The sequence below is a fragment of the Saccopteryx bilineata genome, chromosome 5, assembly GCF_036850765.1.
Source record: "Saccopteryx bilineata isolate mSacBil1 chromosome 5, mSacBil1_pri_phased_curated, whole genome shotgun sequence".
Lineage (NCBI taxonomy): Eukaryota > Metazoa > Chordata > Mammalia > Chiroptera > Emballonuridae > Saccopteryx > Saccopteryx bilineata.
The window spans coordinates 116,630,906-116,649,397 of NC_089494.1; the positions used below are offsets into that span (position 1 = coordinate 116,630,906).

The 18,492-nt window shown below is 55.3% G+C and overlaps 1 protein-coding gene across 1 annotated transcript in view; it reads left to right on the forward strand.

The window, feature by feature from the left end:
• GLI2 (GLI family zinc finger 2) overlaps positions 1 to 18,492 on the forward strand; it is a 275,341-nt gene that overhangs the window by 50,294 nt on the left and 206,555 nt on the right. Inside the window, exon 2 of the mRNA XM_066281274.1 lies at positions 13,386 to 13,424. The gene's annotated coding sequence lies outside the window, so the exon portion shown is untranslated. The remainder of the gene's footprint in view (positions 1 to 13,385; positions 13,425 to 18,492) is intronic.

Below are 18,492 nucleotides of genomic sequence, written 5' to 3' on the forward strand. Positions count from 1 at the left end.
CCTCTCTCAGTAAGAGGACGCTGTTCCCTTGGCCCAGGCGTGCACAGCCCTCTCTTATGGTCCCCGTCCTGTGGGGGATTGAGTTTACAGCATCCCAAGTATAGATGACCCTGCCCTTCCTTCAACAGAAGTTAGAGTGACAATGACTTGCTGGTGGATTTGCTCTCCTGCTCACCCTCACAGCTGATACCTCCTGCAGGGTTCAGAAACTGCAAGATCAGGAGCTTGCCCCAGTAGAGGTAAAGTAGGAGGTTGGGGGGGACCTGAGAACCGTCTGGAATATGACATTGGTTGGCAGAGTGCCAAGGAGCATTGGTATCTTGATGCACTGTGTAAATTCACATTGCTGTGCTACTCCTTTGCTCAAAGACCTTCAGTGGTTCCCCAGTTCCTATAGAATAAAACTCAGACTCCTGGCCTGGTACTCGCTCTCCCTGTCTGTAGCCCTGCTCCCGGGGGGCCCTACCCATTCTGCTCCTGTGTTCTGCTGTCCCTGCCACCTGCACTAATCTGCACCTCGCTGTGAGTGCCCTGAGGAGCCTGAGGGCAGGCTCCATGGGTCCCAGTTTCCAAGGGTCTTTCTCTGTGCCCTGGGCCTGGTCCACAGACCCAGAGTGTGCCAGGAACAGAGCTAGCAGCCAGGCCTGTACGGCCTCCAGGCTCTTCCCTTGTGCTCTCTGAGCTGAGCCGGGGGGCCGGTGGCTGCCACGAGCACCGGTGCCATCTCCCCACTCCTGCCTTGCTTGGTGTCCTGTCTCTTTCCGGGGGACCGTGGCTCCAGCATGGAGACCCGAGCTCCAGAAAGCCGGCAGGTTGTCTAGTCTGACCCGCACTGGTGAAGACGTGGAAGCGAAGGCCCGGGGAGGGAAGTGAGTCCCCCGAGCAGGCCATGGCGCAGAGGCTCACGGAACCCGGCCCCACCCCCCGCGAGCCCTCGGTCAGCCTCTCTGGAGGCGAAGGCCCGGGGAGGGAGGTGAGTCCCCGGAGCAGGCCATGGCGCAGAGGCTCACGGAACCCGGCCCCACCCCCCGCGAGCCCTCGGTCAGCCTCTCTGGAGGGTTTCTGGCACATTTTGGAGCTGCGTAGTCTCAGGAGGCTCATGCGGTGACTTGCCCCCTCCGCCCAGGGCTGTCGGACTCTAGGCTGTGGCTAGCCCTGGCACCCTCAGATGTCCCTGGGCCTGGAGCTGGCTCACCCTCCACTCCAAGGCACTTGAATCCTTAGTGGCTTCAACATGTCACTCACACACGTTTTGCTCTCAAATTGGCCCTTGTCCTAAGGCTTTCTTTGCCTCTTCTGGGGTGCTAGCTGTGCCCACTGCTGGGCTGTTGGGAGGTGTCCAGCAGGGGCCTGGCATTGATGAGTGCCGCCCCCAGCCCGCTCGCCCTCACCCGGGGCTAGTGTGCTGAGTAAGGAGGAATTCCAGGAATGAGGTGGGCATAATGACTCCACGTGTGTGGGAAGGGGCCCAGTAGGTATTCGTTCCCCTACCTTTGTTCTGTTCTGCATATTTCAAAGGTAGTGCCGTTTTAACAAAGCCTTGCAGAACTGTAAAGAGGGGACCCAGACAGATAGCCTCTTAGTGGTGGCATTTCAGACACTGGGGAGGGGGAGATAACATGTCAGGAGCTAAGGAAAGGTAGTGGCCTCCTGGAAGGGGCAATTCACTTGCAGGAGTCTGAGGCCTGGGTTTGAGTGTGATGTCATTGCAGCATGTGGCTGGGTCTTACTAAGCCCAGTGGCTGTGGACGAGTGGGTGCTTGGCCACAGGGGACAAGAAAACTATGGCAGTTTTATTATTGGGGGCTCTCCTTTCACCCTGAACGATTCTGTTGTCTCGTGAGGAGGTGCAAACACATTCCCTAAACTTGTTACCTTTCTTGAGTTCCCCTCATCAGTTTTGGGGGAGGTGATTAGGCATGTCCCTTCCCCTTTGAGGAAGGAAGTGGGTGTTTTATTATTTTTTTTAAGGTGAGAGGAGGGGAGACAATGAAGCAGACTCCTGCATGCACCCTGACTGGGATCCACCTGGCAGCCCCGTCTGGGACCCATGCTTGAGTACTGAGCTATCTTTTAGAACCTGAGGCTGATGTGCTTCAACAGAACCATCCTCAGCACTCGGGGCCATGCTTGAACCAATCAAACCACTGGTTGAGGGGAGGGAAGAGGGAGAGAAGGGGGAGTAGAAGGGGGGAAGAAGCAGATGGTTGCTTCTTCTGTGTGCCCTGATCGGGAATCAAATCCAGGACGTCCGTATGCTGAGCTGACGCTCTAGCCACTGAGCCACCAACCAGGGCCAGGTGTTTTATTTCTAATGACAACTTCTGCCTTTTCTTCCCCAAATCATCTCTACTCTTGCCTTTTCTGAACCTTCTGCTTCCTTCCCGGGCCCTTCTGTGCCTGGCATCCTGTGGTCCTTCTCCCTCCTGGAGTAAGAGTGGGGGGTGGAGGGGGCTCCTGGTCTTCTTCCCCCTGGAGGCTCTTGCACAGGCTCTGCCCGGCCTGGTTGCTCGCCAGTCCCCGTCAGGTCTGGGGCCTGGGCAGGGGCAGTCCAGCAGGGCTGGCCCCGGTGCTCTGGGCAAGCAGAAGGATAAGTAAAGCAGTTAGCACAATTCTCAGCGTTTGTACATTTTCGGGGGGAATGACTGGAGCGGGCCCTTGGTGAAAGGGGAGGTGTAAAGGAAGTGGCCATCTCTATGTTTTGGGGAGACTGTGGTTTTGAGAGCTTTTTGACAAGTTCAATTTGGTGCTCCCCAAGATTTGGGGCCAGCCTCCGGGCCTTCGCTTCCAGAGAGGCTGACAGAGGGCTCGCGGGGAGTGGGGCCGGGTTCTGTGAGCCTCTGTTCTGTTGCCTCATTAGGAGGGGTTCTTCACCCCAGTATCCTGGCCTCTGAAGGGGAGGGTCCTCCCTAGGATGAGGAGTCAGGCACCCTGGCAGATGCTGGACTGGGGGAGAGGGCTGTGGAAGGTGGTCAGACCCGGGGCCACTTGTCCCACTACTCACTTCTCTTAATCCTGCGTCTTCTCTAAAAACGTGAGGCGGAGACAAATAGAGAGTGAAATGGTAGAGCCTGGAGCCTGCTCTGTGGGTGGATGCTCTGCTCTGTGGTCAGTGGAGTCGGGCGGGCAGATCCTCCTCCTTTGTCCTGCTGGGTCAGACCTGTTCGGAGTCCTGGGGCCTGCCTGCAGAACTAACTTGCCCGGGACTTGTTCACCTTCTGAGATTTCTCCTGTTTGTTTCCTTCATAGTCAGGAGCAAGGCTAGACTTGTAGTTTCTCCTGTTGTGCTTTTCTAGTCATTAATAAAGAGCATTTTACTGGAAAAAGCTGTATAACCTTTTTGTTAAAGAACATTGCCAGCGTTACCAACAGTCCCCTCATCCTAACGCAAGACTCCTCCTATGTCTCATTTCCCCCTTGCGCACATGTTCCTTCTCCTTATCACATAGAGAGTATACATTCAGCATTGCTTTCTCCTCACTCGCTACGTGACCTTAAACGTTTCTGGATCTTTTATTTTTCCTTAAGCGAGAAGTGGGAAAGCAGAGACACGCCCTGCATGCGCCCCGAACGGGATTCATGCGGCAAGCCCCCTACCAGGCGATGCTCTGCCCATCTGGGGCCATTGCTCTGTTGCTTGGCAACTGAGCTATTTTAGCACCTGAGGCGAGGTCATGGAGCCATCCTCAGAGCCCGGGGCCAGCTTGCTCTAACTGAGCCATGGCTGCAGGAGAAGAAGAGAGAGAAGAGAGAAGTGAGAGGGTGAGGGGTGGAGGAGCATATGGTTGCTTCTCCTGTGCCCTGACTGGGAATCGAACCTGGGATTTCCATACGCCAGGCTGATGCTCTACCACTGAGCAAACTGGCCAGGGCCATTTCTGTATCTTTATGTTCGTACAATGATGAGCTAAAGTAGCATGGTGTTGCTGTAAGAGCGATATATTAAACGTGACTTCCCTCCTGTTAACATGGAGGTTGCTGCCATGTTTCGCAAGTGTGGCTCACCCTGCCATGGACATCTTGCTCGTCCCTTCAGCCTGTGACAGAGTCAAGAGAGACAGGCCAGGGACTTGGCAGATGTTTTACAGGTGGCAGCAGACTCTCAGCGTCGTTGGGATGGCTGGAGTCCTGCTCTCTGGTGTGCTCTAAAACCAGACAGTCTCCTGTGTTGTAACGTGTTGTAAGGGCTGTTGGTGTGGGAGGTGCTGTGTTTGTGAACTCATTGGTAACATTTCCTGACCACATTCCTAGCTCCGTTTTCCATGGAGAGATTGGGAGGTGAGCAGGGGCTGGGTCACTGGCTCCCAGTTTCCAGCAAGCGACCAGCTCCGGCTTCTGAGCTGGCGTTTTCATCACACTGTCTGTGTTTAGGGTAGAAGGTTGTGAGCTCCCCACCTCTAGGCAATATTCAAACAGAAGTTGGATGACGAAGTGTCTAGAAGACTTCTCAGCCTTGGCACTTGGCACTGTAGGCGGTTTGGCTGAATAATCCTCTGTTTTGGGGGCTGTCCTGGTCATTGTAGGATCTTTGGCCTCTGCCCACTAGATGCCAGTAGCACAATTTGGAAACAATAAAAAAGTTTGTAGACATTGCCAAATGTCTCCTGAGGGGCAAATTTGTCCCCAGTTAAGAATGCTGTAGGTGTTTTCAACACATGAACACATGTGCAAGGGGGAGGCAGTATGTGGGGAAAGTCTCGTGTTAGGAGGATGGGACTATGGGATTTGCCCCCAGTCGAGAACCCTGGCTGAAAGTCAGGTGGGATGTTGACTTCTGGATCTCTGAGGACCTCTGGGACCTTCACGAGGCTCCCTGCGTGTTTGGAGGAACTGGACATGGTGCCGTTAGAAGGAGGAAGGGGATCCGGGATCTGGAGAAGTGCCTCTTTGCATAGGCAGACCCGAAGCTGGGAGCCAAGTCGTGTGCCCTGAGTGGAGGGAGCCCAGCATAAGTGAGGAATGACTGTGAGTGACAGGATGGTGACCACCGGACACCTAAACCTGTTATCCCCTCTGGCTTCTTGCCAGTTTGGAGGACTCCTCTCATTCGAAAAAATCCCATGTGTCACCCTGGCTTCTCACATGAGCTGGGACATCTGTGAGCATCCTCTCAGGGACAGTGCTGGTCAGGGAGCCCTGCAGCCCAGCCCACCCATGTCCCACCCAGTCACAGATCTGGCCTGTGGTGGAGCTGGCAGGAGACTGGTCTGTGGGGCCGTGTGTAGACTGGGGCTTTAAAGAGCCCTCTGTTTTCCTCCCGGAAGCCTCCCACAGACCCAGGGAGCAGAAGGGCCTGACTGAGCGTGCCTCGGAGAGCTCTGTCCAAGGGAGGGGAGGACCCAGCAGCACACACTACAAAGCCACTTAATTGTGCATATGGTGTCATGCCAAGAAACGCAGAAGTGCAGGAACAAACAGACAGACACGTTCCTTTTATCAGGAGGGTGTGGACCTGCAGTGGGAGCCAAGAACAGCCGTCAGCAAAACGGTGCCGGGTTTTTGGCACCAGGTCCCCACAGTTTCTCCTCTTACTCCCCTGCCTCCTCCTCTCTCTACTTAGGGAAAGGAACTTTTTATGTGATAAGCGCTTAAGACTTAACCTTATTCTAGGGCAGTTTGCATTTTAGGCTGTCTTGGCAATGAAAAAAGCTTTGAAGTGACTTTCTAGTAGTTGAATTTCAGGTAGCAGGAAGGGTATTTTTGGTTTTGCTTTTTAAGTCAGTGAGTTCTCTCCAGTACCTTCTGAGACTTGAGCAATCAGCTAGGCTGCCATGCTTGATCAGCTATCAGGGCTGTTAAATGACCATCACCAACTGTTCACACGGTGTGATTCAGAACACTAGGTTCACTCTGATGGCTCTCACTGAATGCACTCGTATGGGACACCGACTGCGCCTGGCGGCTGTGTTGGGGCAGGAGCAAACCGCAGAGAGTTGAAGCACCACTGTGCCAACCTGGGGTGGGGGTGCGGCGCTGGGCAGCACTCCTGGGACAGGTAACATTGGTCTTAGCCCTAAAGCTGTAAGCAGGAGTTAGCTGGGCAGGAACAGGGGCACAGGGATCTCTGGGGGGACATGCAGGCAGCGTGTCTGGGGGTGGCAGACTTTAGGATACACCCCATGTAAGGTCTGAATTAGTGGCAATAAGGCAAGGAGGCAGGGAGGGCCCAGGCCTTGGGGAGTTCCTGTGCCCAGATGTGGAGTTTGGACATTTCCCACAGGCAGTGGGGACCACCGAGGGTGGGTGCTCACTGTCTGCTGGACACTGGCCTCCAGGACTCAGAGCCACAGGGCCTCTTCCCACCCCACCTGCTGCTCACGGCCTAGACACTGCCCTCCATCTGCTGAGGTCCCCTTCATTAGCAGATCATCCTGTTTTCCCTTTTTTTTTTTTTGTATTTTTCCGAAGTTGGAAACGGGGAGACAGTCAGACAGACTCCCGCATGCGCCCGACCGGGATCCACCTGGCACGCCCAACCGGGGGGCGATGCCCTGCCCATCTGGGGCGTTGCTCTGTCGCAACCAGAGCCATTCTAGTGCCTGAGGCAGAGGCCATGGACCATCCTCGGCACCTGGGCAAACTTTGCTCCAATGGAGCCTTGGCTGCGAGAGGGGAAGAGAGAGACAGAGAGGAAGGAGAGGGGGAGGGGTGGAGAAGCAGATGGGTGTTTCTCCTGTGTGCCCTGGCCAGGAATCGAACCCGGGACTCCTGCACACCAGGCCGATGCTCTACCACTGAGCCAACCGGCCAAGGCCCTGTTTTCCCTTTGAAAATGCTGTCCCTCTTTCCACCAAGAAGCCTTTCCTGACCTGCAGGCTGGCCAAGGCCCTCTACAGCCCCTGAGCCTTTCTCTCTATTAAGAGGATTATTATGGGTTATCACTATCTGTCCCCCTACTGTCTGCCCCCCTTCCCACCCTGGGCTAGGAGCTCTTGGGGAGTAGTACTGTGTTTAGCTCTCTTCTGCAGTTGAGTGGCAGCCCCAGGTATGGCACACAGTAGGCCCTCAAGAATGTGTGTCACCTGAATGAAGAAGCTTGTGCATGTACCAAGTCATGGAGCCCTTAGAACTAGCCTGGCCACCCTGAGTGGGCAGGTGCTCAGGCTGCAGCTGACCCACACAGGGCTGGGGTGGGTGTCCGGTCACCAGCTTGGGGGCCTAGACTCCTGGTTTAGGTTGGGATGTGGAACTGCCAAAAGGGCCTATGAGGTATGTATAGGCTCCCAGGCATGCAAAAGGAATGGCAAGGGCTGGGAGAGGGGGGGACTGTGCAGGGCTGAGGCTTACCCAGGGACAGGGGAAGAAGTGGACCTGGGGTGACTTCCACCTCAAGCATGAAGATGCCAGCTGACAGCTGGACACTCCTGTTGGCTTCACTCACCAAGGTGGTGCTGGTCGCCAGTTGCTGGCGGAGTCTGGGGAAAGGAGCCTGGCAGAGGCACAGGCGGGAGGGCTGGGTACGGGCATTGCCTGGAAGGTGTGGGGTGGGCCGTGGCTAGGCAAGTTAGAGCAGGGCGCTGCACAGACCGAACCAAGATGCCAGGCCACCCACCGGCCTGGTTCTTCCCAGAGCCTTGAGGGGCAGGGGAGCCGCCCTGAGTCTGTAGCCAGCCCTCCCCACCCCTGCCCTGCCCCTACCCCAGGCATAGCACCACCCATGGAGAGGATGACCTCAGGCCTTGGGGATTGTTGGTGCTCAGAATATAGTCACTGGGCCATGGGTGCAGGTGGCTGGGGTGTAGGTGGCTTAGATCCATTTGCTTGGATCCTGTCTGTGCTTCCCACCTGCCAGAAATCCCATTTCTATCAATTGTGCCATGACCTGCACTCCCTGGGGTCCAGCCTGCCCACCTCATAGATGGGGCACTGAGCCCAGAAATGGGGGAATGCTTACCTAGAATTGCAGTCAGTCAGGGTACAGTTGGGGCAGGGGGAGTGATGTGGTCAGCTGAGGTATAAACTGATAAGGAGTTTGGAGACAGCCCCTTTGCAACATTGGCAAGGGACTGCTCTGTATCTGAGCTGCCTAGCAAGGGGGCTGGATGGAATGACCTCTGGAAACCTCTTTTGGTGTCAGACTCTGGGATCAGAGGGAGAAGACTGAAGGGGTTGGGAAGACATGGTTTGGGCTGTAGAATGGCTTCTTGCTAGAAAGCCTCTTAACCGCAAGAGTCCTCACCAGGGTTGAAGCAGAGAGCTCAAACCGAAGCTGTCTCACCTCTGTCTGGGCAGGCTCAGGGGGTCCCAGAGCTCATGCCCAGTTCTGTGGGGCAGCAGTGGAGAATGGGGTGGGGGGTCCTTTCCCAGCAGCCAGCCTGTTAACTGCCTGCACCATCCAGGTGGGGTGCAGAACTGCCCAGCCCCTCCTCAGGAGAGCCTCTGGGACTTGGGTCACTTCTGCCGAGATGTTTGAAGAGGTGGGATTTTATCAGGGTTGCCAACCTTCCCTCCTCCCCCCTGGACAAAGGGTTGGGCCCCCATGATTCCCTAGAGGCTGTAGTGTGGGCAGTGACCGAAGGATGTGGGACAGCCACCTGCACCATGCCTCTGACCCCAAAATGCCACTTCCAGCCCACATTTCCACTAAAAGAAAGGAGTGTCTAGTGCAGCAGTTCTCAACCTGTGGGTTGCGACCCCGGCAACCCACATATTTATTATACAATACATTTTTAAATAAAATATGTATTTCCGATGGCTTTAGGCGACCCCTGTGTTTTGGTCGTTCGACCCCTGCCGAGGTCGCGACAGGTTGAGAACTGCTGGTCTAGTGGCTCAAAAAGCACCTTTTATAAGGAACAAATACTTTTTAAATCCATCTTGAAAATGGCCTGTGCCCACGGCACAGTAGGTGCCCAGAAACTTACACACTAAAGTGCAAGACGCCTGGTTCCTGTGTGCCCTGCCTAACAGAGCCTTTGCTTTCAAAGGAGTTTGCCCTTTAAGGGAAGGGCTGCATTCCTGAGCCAGGAGCAGTTTGCCCTGACGACCTACTACCTTCTTAGCAGTGTGGCAGCTGCTGCCTTTGCAGATACTGCATTGATGACAGCAGCCCCCGACCCCGAGAGCCTATGTCCCTCCTCCACCTGGCCCCCAGGGGGAGGAGCTAGCCTGACTGTGGGGACAGAGGTGGGGCGGGGGGCTAAGAGAAGGGGGTTCTTGCAGCCTCAAGTGCCAGAGAGCTTCCATGTAGAATCAGTCATCAAATGTTGGCTGAGCCTGCGTAGGGGCAGGCACAAGAGGGTAGGTAGGCTGGCACTTAAAATCCAGTGATGTGGGAGTTTAACCTCAGGGAAATGAGCCAGGACTGACCCCTGTCTGGCTGATGGCGTTGTCAGGGGGGGCTTTGGGGCAGGGTGGGGACAGTGTGACCAGAGTTGGAGACGTGTGAAACAGGACTCTGGGCGGGGCACTGGGACCAGCCTGGAATGGGGGTGAGCCTGGAGGATGAGCCTGGAGGGGCAGTTGGGCAGGTCCCAAGGCGTGGCTTTGGCTCCGTGCCAGATTTTCAGACCTTGTTCTGTGGGTGCCACCCCTCCTTCGGTCCTTTTTTCATCTCTCGAGCCTCCTTCAGGGGTTTTCTCCATTCACTGGGGCCTTCACTGTATCTTTTCCCTGCTCAGTCCTGGACTGAAGGGGCCTTGGTTCCCTGGTTCCTGTGTGCCAGGCCTGTTCCCGGTCATGCCTGCCTTGCCCGGCCTGGGCCCCTGCAGAGGCCTTCCCGCCGCCTGTAGCCTGCCCAGGGCGGTCTGTTTTCCCTCCTCAGGGCAGAGGCGAAGCTTGTTTTTCCTCCCTGCTCAGGAATTGCTCCTCAGAAACACACAACGCAGCTGTTAAAATATCTGGGTCTGGCTGGGCCACCGCACAGCAGGCCCCTTGTTCACCCTGAGGACAGCGGCCTCCCCCTCCTCCCCCCGCCCCAGGAGCCGAGTGGCAGCACATTTCCGCTGACAACATGCTGGTGGGGGCGGCAGGGAGACCCCGGAGCTTCAGACAGAGACCAGGGACGGACAGTGGGTGTTTGCAGTTGAGCAAGATGGCACATTCCGAAAAGGTGCCATCTTGAGACCTTCCACATTAGACTCCAGGGGCAGAGGCGCTTGGGTGGGTGGAGAAGGGCTGGAAAGGACGGTGGAGAGGAAGAGAGTGTGACAGGCTGCCTTACTTAGGCTCAGGCAGGTAGGTTGGCTGCCCAACACTGCCTGGGCCAGATCTTTGTGCCCCAGTGGGCAAGTGGGTGGACAGTTTTGCCCAGGCTGCAGTGATGGTGAAGTGGGAACCTTTGAGCTGGGCACTCACATGTGCCAGGCCTGTGCTTTTTTTAATTTATTTATTTATTCCAAGTGAGCAGAGGGGAGATAGAGAAGACAGAGTCCTGCAAGCTCCCCAAATAGGATCCATCCACCCAGCAACCCTCATCTGGAGCTGGTGCTCTGCCCATCTTGGGCCATGCTCTCAATTGAGCTATTTTTAGTACCTGAGGTGGTGGCTCCATGGAGCCATGCTCAGCACCTGGGGCCAGTGCACTTGAACCAATCCAGCCACGGCTGTGGAAAGGGAAGGAAGGGAGGGAGAGGGGTTGTGAAGCAGACAGTTGCTTCCTCTGTGTGCCCTGACCGGGAACCGAACCCAGGACATTCACACACCGAGCCAACCAGCCAGGGCTGCTGGGCCTGTGCTTTTAATCCTCACCACGAGGGAGATGCTGTTGTATCCCATTGTGCAGATGAGGACACTGAGGCTTTGGTCAGAAGAGCTGGTTTTTCTCAGTAGCTCTAGGTGGAGCTGGGATCTGAACACGGGCTTCCTTTTCCCCATCTGCCCTCACTGCAGTCCCTCTGAACATGCCAGCTGCTGACATGTGCCAGCAGCACCATCGCATTCCCAACGCAGCGCAGGGAGCTCCAGCGGGAGCTCTGGGTGGGAGGGCATTTGGGCAGGCTGGCAGGTGTTAAGGCATGGATCCTTTGGGTAAAGCAGAGACGGAACAATGTCTGGGCAGTAGGGCAGGGAGATACGAAAACCAGCGGATGGGAATGGCCTGCTATTTTCAGAAAACAAACTCGAGTGCAAGTGGATAGAAGTGTTGGGCACGAAGTAGCTCTTTCCACACCTGCCCAGAAAAATAACAAGTCTCCTGTTCAGCTGCAGTCCTTCTGATGCCCATCTCCTCTTGGAGGCTGGCTGCCACAGGCAGGTCTGCGTTTCCCCCCGGGCCGTGCTGGCTGCAGCTCCAGCCCAGCAAGTCAGTGAATCAGGGTTAATAATCTCCTTTCCTGCACTTCAGTAAGCCCAGGGGCTGGGCAGATGAGGGAACTTACATACTTATAAAAAATACACTCAGGGAGTGACAAGGAACGCCTTGGAGACTGATCTTTGCATGGTGCCTGCCCCCTCGCCCTAGCGGGAGGGTCAGGGCTTTGCTCTCACTCCCCAGGCCTCTGGTCCAGAGCTCCTGGAAGCAGCCCAGACTGAGGGAGCCAGGCAAGCTGGGCTGTGCAGAAGTGTGTCTGAGACGGGGAGGCAAGGAGGTGTGTTCTGCCAAGCCTCGTCTCCCCCGCCTGCTCGCCCCGGACGCTCCCCTTCAGCCTGGTGTACCCCTGCCCCTTGGAGATAGGGAACTCTCTTTCCTTTTCTCCTTTGAGAATGTGCCAAGGGCACGTGCTCATGCCATTTCTGCCTGTGGGGTGCCTTTCCCTCTCCTCTTTGCAGACCAAGTTCAGGGCCTCTCTTTCCCTGTCTTGAAGCCACAGGGCGGATCAGATGGTCACCTGGAAGTCCCTTTGAACACCAGAGTTGGTTGCCCTGTCTCATTGAGCTCCTGTGGGCATCAAGTCTCTGCTATCTATTTGATGTTTAGTGTATACCTCCCTAGCCTTCGATGAACTCTGTGCAAACTGTACCTTTGACACCCCTGCAACAGCCCTTGCACATGGCAGTTACCTACATACTCTTAAGATTTGGGCTGTGATGGAAAAGGTATACAATGTGTGGGCTTCAGAGTCCAGCAGACTTGGATTGTCATGTATTAGCTTTGTGACTTTGGGTGAGTTATATACCCTCTCTGGGGCTGTTTTATTGTAAAATGAGGATCATTAGATTGGCCCCTCAGGGGTCACCAGGGCGGGCAGTGTGATACCACAAGGAGAGGAGCTGGCATGCTGTGGGCACCCACAGGTGCTCAGAAGTTCTGGTGTCTTCTTTCTGTGCTCCAGGTGCAGGGCAGAGGCCCAAGGAATGAGGGAGCCTTTCGAGAGGACCCTTCTTAGTCACAAAGGATTAAGGGCTCCACACTATATACCAGGGGGATTTCAGAAGAGCTCTATTTTCTAGAAGTGTCCCCTTCATTGTCCTCACACCCCCCTGGGCAGCAGGCAGACAGCAGGCTGTGTGCCAGGCCCAGGTGAGATGAGTGTGAGCTGGATGAGGAGCAGCTGCTGTGTGTGGTGCCCACTGCCTGGCCGTGTCTGAGGTTCCTGGTCACCTTGGGAGGGAGTGTGTGCCCCGTCACTGTCCATGGTGGGGGGAGCTGACCCCATGGCTGGCCTTTCTTCCCATATGGGACCAGGCCAGGATCCAAAGGTCTTCTGCAGGCCTTGGGTCTCCTTCCCCAGGGGGCTGTGGGAACCCTGGCCAGGGTGGTGCCAGAGGGGCCAACCCACACAGGAGCAGTGTGGTTCCTTCCCAGAGCTGGGCCACCGAATGAGGCGGGAGCTGGGGACAGGTGGCGGGAGGTCAGGTCCAAGGGTGCACCCTGCCCGCGCCCTCTTCAGTGCTGGTGTCTGGGTTTCCTTGGCACTGGAGTGCCTCTGGGCCCAGGGGGAGCCATTTCACAGAGGCTTTGGTGTCACCTGTAGAGAGGAGGCAGGTGGACAGAGAAGCTGGAAATAGGCGCAGCCTGGGCCGGAGGGGCCCACAGACAGGCGCGTGTGACCAGCAGAAGCCCCTGCGTTCCCGCTTGGCCCCACAGGAAAGTGGCCTTTTCTTAGAGGAAGGTGCCTGCCGGCAGAGGTCCTCCTGCCTGGCCAACGCTAGGTGAAACCCCATTGGGGACCTGCCGCGTGGGGGACTCCTGCAGGGATGTGCGGTAGCACCCGTGCCGCGAGGGTTCATTGTCTGCACCCCAGGACAGTGGGGAGGGTGCTCTGTTCCAGTGGGGAGGGAAGGAAATGGAGGCCGAGAGAAAAGTTACATGGCTGAAGGCATACAGCTGACATGGACTGCCCTGGTCCAAGCTCAGACATGACTCTCCCTATAGGGAGAATAAAATGCATGTATATTTAAAGCAGGATTATTTTGACCCTGCCGTGAAGAGCCAGCAGAGAGTCCTCAGCTTAGTGCAGTTCTCAGGAACCCTCACCTCACCCATTTTTCCCTTTCTGCTACAGGGCACGGGGGCGAGTGTCAGCTTGGACCCAGGCCAGGAGGTGAGTAGAGCTGGATGATGCACACCTCTGGCTCCCTCCTGCCTCTGGCATGGGGGCCAGGCCCCCCTGTGCTTTCCCGTATGTGCCTTCACGCTGTTGTCCCTTTGGTCGGAGTACATTTTGAAATGTCCAATTTACAGATAGCAACACTGAGGTGATGGAGAGGCGAAATGATTGGCATTTGGCTGCTCAGGGAGGAGGATATAGGACAAGAGTCCTTAGGACCTTGGGGCCAGGAGAGAGATTGAGAGAGAGAGTCCTCTAGTCAGCCTCTCTTTTTAATTATAACGAGGTGATAATTATCACCATTACCTTTCATCTGTGTTGCACTGGCAACATGCTTTTCACTACAGGAACTGTCCTGTGTTTTTTGGTAAAGGCAGGGCAGGTGTTTATTATTTCGTGTGTGTGTGTGTGTGTGTGTGTGTGTGTGTGTATCCACGTGGATGTGTGCCTCTCTTACATAACTGTGTAAGCACATGTGGCTATGTATGTGAGTACATGCATGTGTGGTGTGTGACCATGGATGCATGTTGACTGTGTGTGTGTGCCCAAGAGCACAGGCGTGACTGTGGATATGTCGATGTAGTCTGTGTGTGCATGTGTGACTGTAGTGGTTTTTGCTGTGTATTGCACTGCTTTACATGTGCCCACCTGTGCCTGTCGTGTGCTCACATGTGCCTGTGCATGTGTGACCCGGGCACATATAGCACGTATGGCACATGGCTGAGATTAGAGAAGGGGTGAGAACACGATGGCCCAGTGTGGCTGAGCTCGCTGAGAGGCAAGGTTTCATCTCTCTCCTGGAGATTGACTCCACCCGGGGAAGACGCTAATTCCTGTGACTCACTCGTTAGAGGAGTTCAAAGAAGCTAGGTGGCGGGAGGGTGTCTGGGATTGCAGGTTTCAGAGTGATTCGCTCATTCTACTCTGATAATTTATTCTTCAAGTCAGTCCTTATATCAGAGTTCTTAACCTTTTCTGTGCCGTGGACCCTTCCCTGGAATAGCACAGTGAATGCCTAGTGTGCAATCCGTAGGAAACCGACCAGGCGGTGCAGTGAGCCCGTGTTGCAGGCGCCACCCCGTGCAGCGCCATGCAGTGCGGCAAGGTCAGCCCTGACAGTGAGCAGTGCAGTGCTGTGGTGAGCAGAGTAGACACATCTATGACGTGTGCGGTGGCAGGCTCACAGGCACTTTGACTTGATGCCCACATTCATGGCTAAAGGAGTCACCGACTTCCAGTTCCAAGGGAATGGAGATAAAAATGTATTTTCTTTCCCATTCAGGTTATGCAGACTTGCTTTAATTGGAACTTATAAATTATTTGAGAGCTGAAAGCGACCTTAGGAGCATCCAGTGCAGTTTTTCTTAGACCTGCTAGTTCATCAGAAATAGCCATGCAACTTTTTAAAACAGTGTGGTTATTTTGCCCCCCACTCTCCACCCAGACCCGTGGAATCAGGACCTCCAGAAGGCTGAGGAGCACCTTCAGAGGCTCTTTGTGTTGCCGGTCTCCCCTTGTACCAAGGCCCCAGAGGGTAGGCGGCCGGCGTGCAGGCTCCTGCCGGTGAGGCCCCTGCTGGCTTTGGGTCAGTGTTTTCCCTTCCCTTGGCGGAAGCTCCACAAGTGAGGTTGCATCTCCCTTTGGGAATTCTGTGGCCGTGCTGGAGCAGTGTGTTTCATGGGGAAAGTCGAGGTGTGGCCTCCCCTCCTCCCCTCTAAGTGCTGCACTCTTGCAGCCCCTCTTGTCCTGGGGCCTCTTGTGTGGCTTGTGGGCCATCACCCAGCACAGACCATCAGCCCCAGATGAGGCCTGGGAGCCCTGAGTCTGGTCCCCCTGCTGTCCCCAGCTGGCCCTCTGGGGCCCACGTAAGGCCGTTGACAAGCCTGAGATATCTGCCTCTGATTGGAGGAGCTTCAGAGAGTGAAAGTGGCTTCCTGGGACCCTGGGCACCCTGTGTTTACCCAGAAATTGTGCTAATCCCGCTAATTCCTGTGATTTACACAGCCTCTTTTCTCTGTCTGCTGCCCTCCTTTTCTGGAGGGGATGGGAGGGAGGGAGGGGAAGGAGGGCGGAGTCTCATCTGCAGAAGGTGAGGCCCGTGGCACAGGTCGGGGGGGGGGGCACTGCAGGGGCCCCTGTCCCTGTCCGGGTTAGCTCCCCTCAGGCCTTTGTGGAACCCCTGGTGCTTCTGTGTACACACCTGTTACTGGGCCACAGAAAGTGGTCTGGCTGGTGGGAATCTGAATAAATACCTTTCCTGCCCACACTCTGATCACTGGTCCTGTGATGGCCCCACCCAGGGGACCTGGCTCTAGACCTGGCCCTTCTCCCTCCTCCATGGAAATTGGCATTTTGGGCCGCTCACTTCTTCCTCTGTAAGAATCAGGATGATGCCACTGACAACACAACAGGGTGGGGATGTTTGCATGAGGGAGCAGCAGCTACTGCTCCCCAAGACCACCCCAGCCCATTCCTCCTCTTTCTTCCAGTCCCCTCGTGTCCCTTAGTAGAGTCTGACACAGCCCACCCTCTGGAGCATCTATCTTCCCTTGGCATCCCTGACACTAAAGTCCAAGGATTCACAGTTGCTGGCCTCAGTTTCCCCATCTGCATTTGGGGACACCTTCCAGGAGCCTGGGCTTGGTCGCATGTGCTGACCTGTGGGTGCCCTGACTGCTGGTTGTTAGTGCCCTGTGCCCTCCAGATGCAGGTTTGGTTCCATTTGGCTACCTTATTCTGTCAGCAAGGGGTCTGAGCACCTGCTCACCTAAGCCTGCCCTGGAGGGCCCCAGGTGAGCAGCGAGCCAGGTAGGTGCATAGGAGATTATGACCAGCCTGTGTAAGAGGTGCCCTGATGGTGGGAGCGTCTACACCCAAGGGAAAGACACCTAATTTATCTGGGCTGTGGAACCTAGCCACTTAGTCTAGTACACTGTGAATCATGAAGCTGACTTGTCTACAAAGAACCAGGGAATAAAGAGTTAGTGACCCTGGCCAGGCGGTGGTGCAGTGGATAGAGCGTTGGACAGGGATGCTGAGGACCCAGATTCGAAACCTCGAGGTTGCCAGCTTGAACGTGGGCTCACCAGTTTGAGTGTGTGGTCACCAGCTTGAATGTGGGATCCTAGAAATGACCCCATGGTTGCTGGCTTGAAGTCCAAAGGTCACTGGCTTGAGCAAGGGGTCACTGGCTCTGCTGGAGCCCCCCCCCCCCCGTCAAGGCATTTATGAGAACGCAACCAATGAACAATCAAGGTGCTGCAATGAAGAATCGATGTTTCTCATCTCTTTACTGTCCTCTCTGTCCCTCTCTATCCCTCTCTCTGTCTATCTCTCTAAAATAAAAAACAAAACCAAAAACAAAAAAGAGTTAGTGAATGAATGTACAACTGCACACACCTCCCCTGCCCCGCCCGCCAGCCTCAGAAGACGGGTGCCACCTGCAGAGTCATGGTGTTTATAAACAGCCCCAGACAGAGCCCTCAGAGTTGGCCCAGCCCTTGTCTGGTGGTCCCTACCCCCCAATTTCAGCACGTTGGGTCGGGCACTTGTGTAGGGGCAATGCCGACTCCTGCTTCTGGGACTTCCTGGATTCCTGGCACAGAGCCCCCCATTCTGAAGGGCTCAACAGTCCGTTATTCAGTGCCCACCAGGGGCAAATCCCTTTGCCCTGAAGGGTCATCACTCAAGGAGTAGCTCACTGTGGTGCTCCGGAGTATGGCTTTGGGGCCAGACAGCCTGGATTCAAGGCCTGGCCCAACCACTTCTAAGTTGTCTTCAGGCGAGTTCCTTAGCCTCTGTGGGTGTTGCTTTCTTCCTGTGTAAAATATTGTGAGGGTTAAGTGAAATCACACGTGTGAAGTGCTTGGCAATTAGCGAACAAACACCTGTGAAAGGTTTGTTGTTCCAGCTATTATTTTGATTTTTTTCATCCTTACTTCCAAATTCAATGTGTGTTTCACAAAGTTGGGCTTAAATTCCTTCACTTGCATTCTGGGGAGGAAAACCCATGCTGTTCACAGAACTCCTTACATTTCTACGAGCTGGGATGCTTTGCCTCGAAGGTCACCTCTGTAGCTTTCTTTGACAGGCATTCCTGAGCTGTTGTTCTGTGCCAGCTGAGTGGGAGTAGCTTCTGACCTGGATGTGATAATGAGTGCAATAGGGGGGTGTCTGGTTGCTATAGGGGTCCAGAAATGGATGTGACCATGACTGGAGAGGACTGGAGGGCTTCCTGGAGGAAGTGACATCTGAATGGCATCTTGAAAGAAGAATAGGAGTCCGTCATATACATAGAAAGGACTGAAGAGTCTCTGAATGGTGGCATGCAGAGGTCTGGTGGCATACAGGGGAGTGTGAAGGGGAAAGTGGGGAGAGGGGGCTGCAGGAAGACACAGGAAAACTTGACCTGAAGGCCAAGTGGGGCTCAGCAAGGTTTTGCTTAGGGTGGGGGGATGCAGTGAGATTTGGTTTTGAGGAAGGTGCCCTGCTGTTGGGTAGAGGACGACTTGGGTGGGGACCAGAGGTTGTGCAGAAGGTGCTCAGGAGTAATCCAGGATGGGAAAACACCTGGTACAAGGCCCTGGCTGGTTGGCTCAGTGGTAGAGCATTGGCCCAGTGAGTGGATGTCCTGGGTTTGATTTCCAGTCAGGGCACACAGGAGAAGCACCCATCTGCTTCTCCACCTTCCCCCTCTCGCTTCTCTCTTCCCTCCGCTCCCCGCCTTCCTACAACCATACCTCAGTTGGAGCGAGTTGGCCCTGGGTGCTGAGAATGGCTCCATGGCCTCTTCCTCAGGCACTAGGAGGACCTCAGTTGCTGAGCAATGGAGCAGTGCCCCCTGGTGAGCTTGCCAGGTGGATCCCACTTGGGGCACATGTGGGAGTCTGTCTCTGCCCCCTCTCTTCTCACTAAATAAAATAAATAAATAAAAGAACACTTGGTACAGGACAGCCAGATGGGAGAGGCGGTACTGGTGATGTGCCTGGGTGGGGAGTGATGGCAGTTACAGCTGATCAGGTGTGGGGGCAGGAGGAAGGTAATTCAAAGCTGAAGTTGAAGT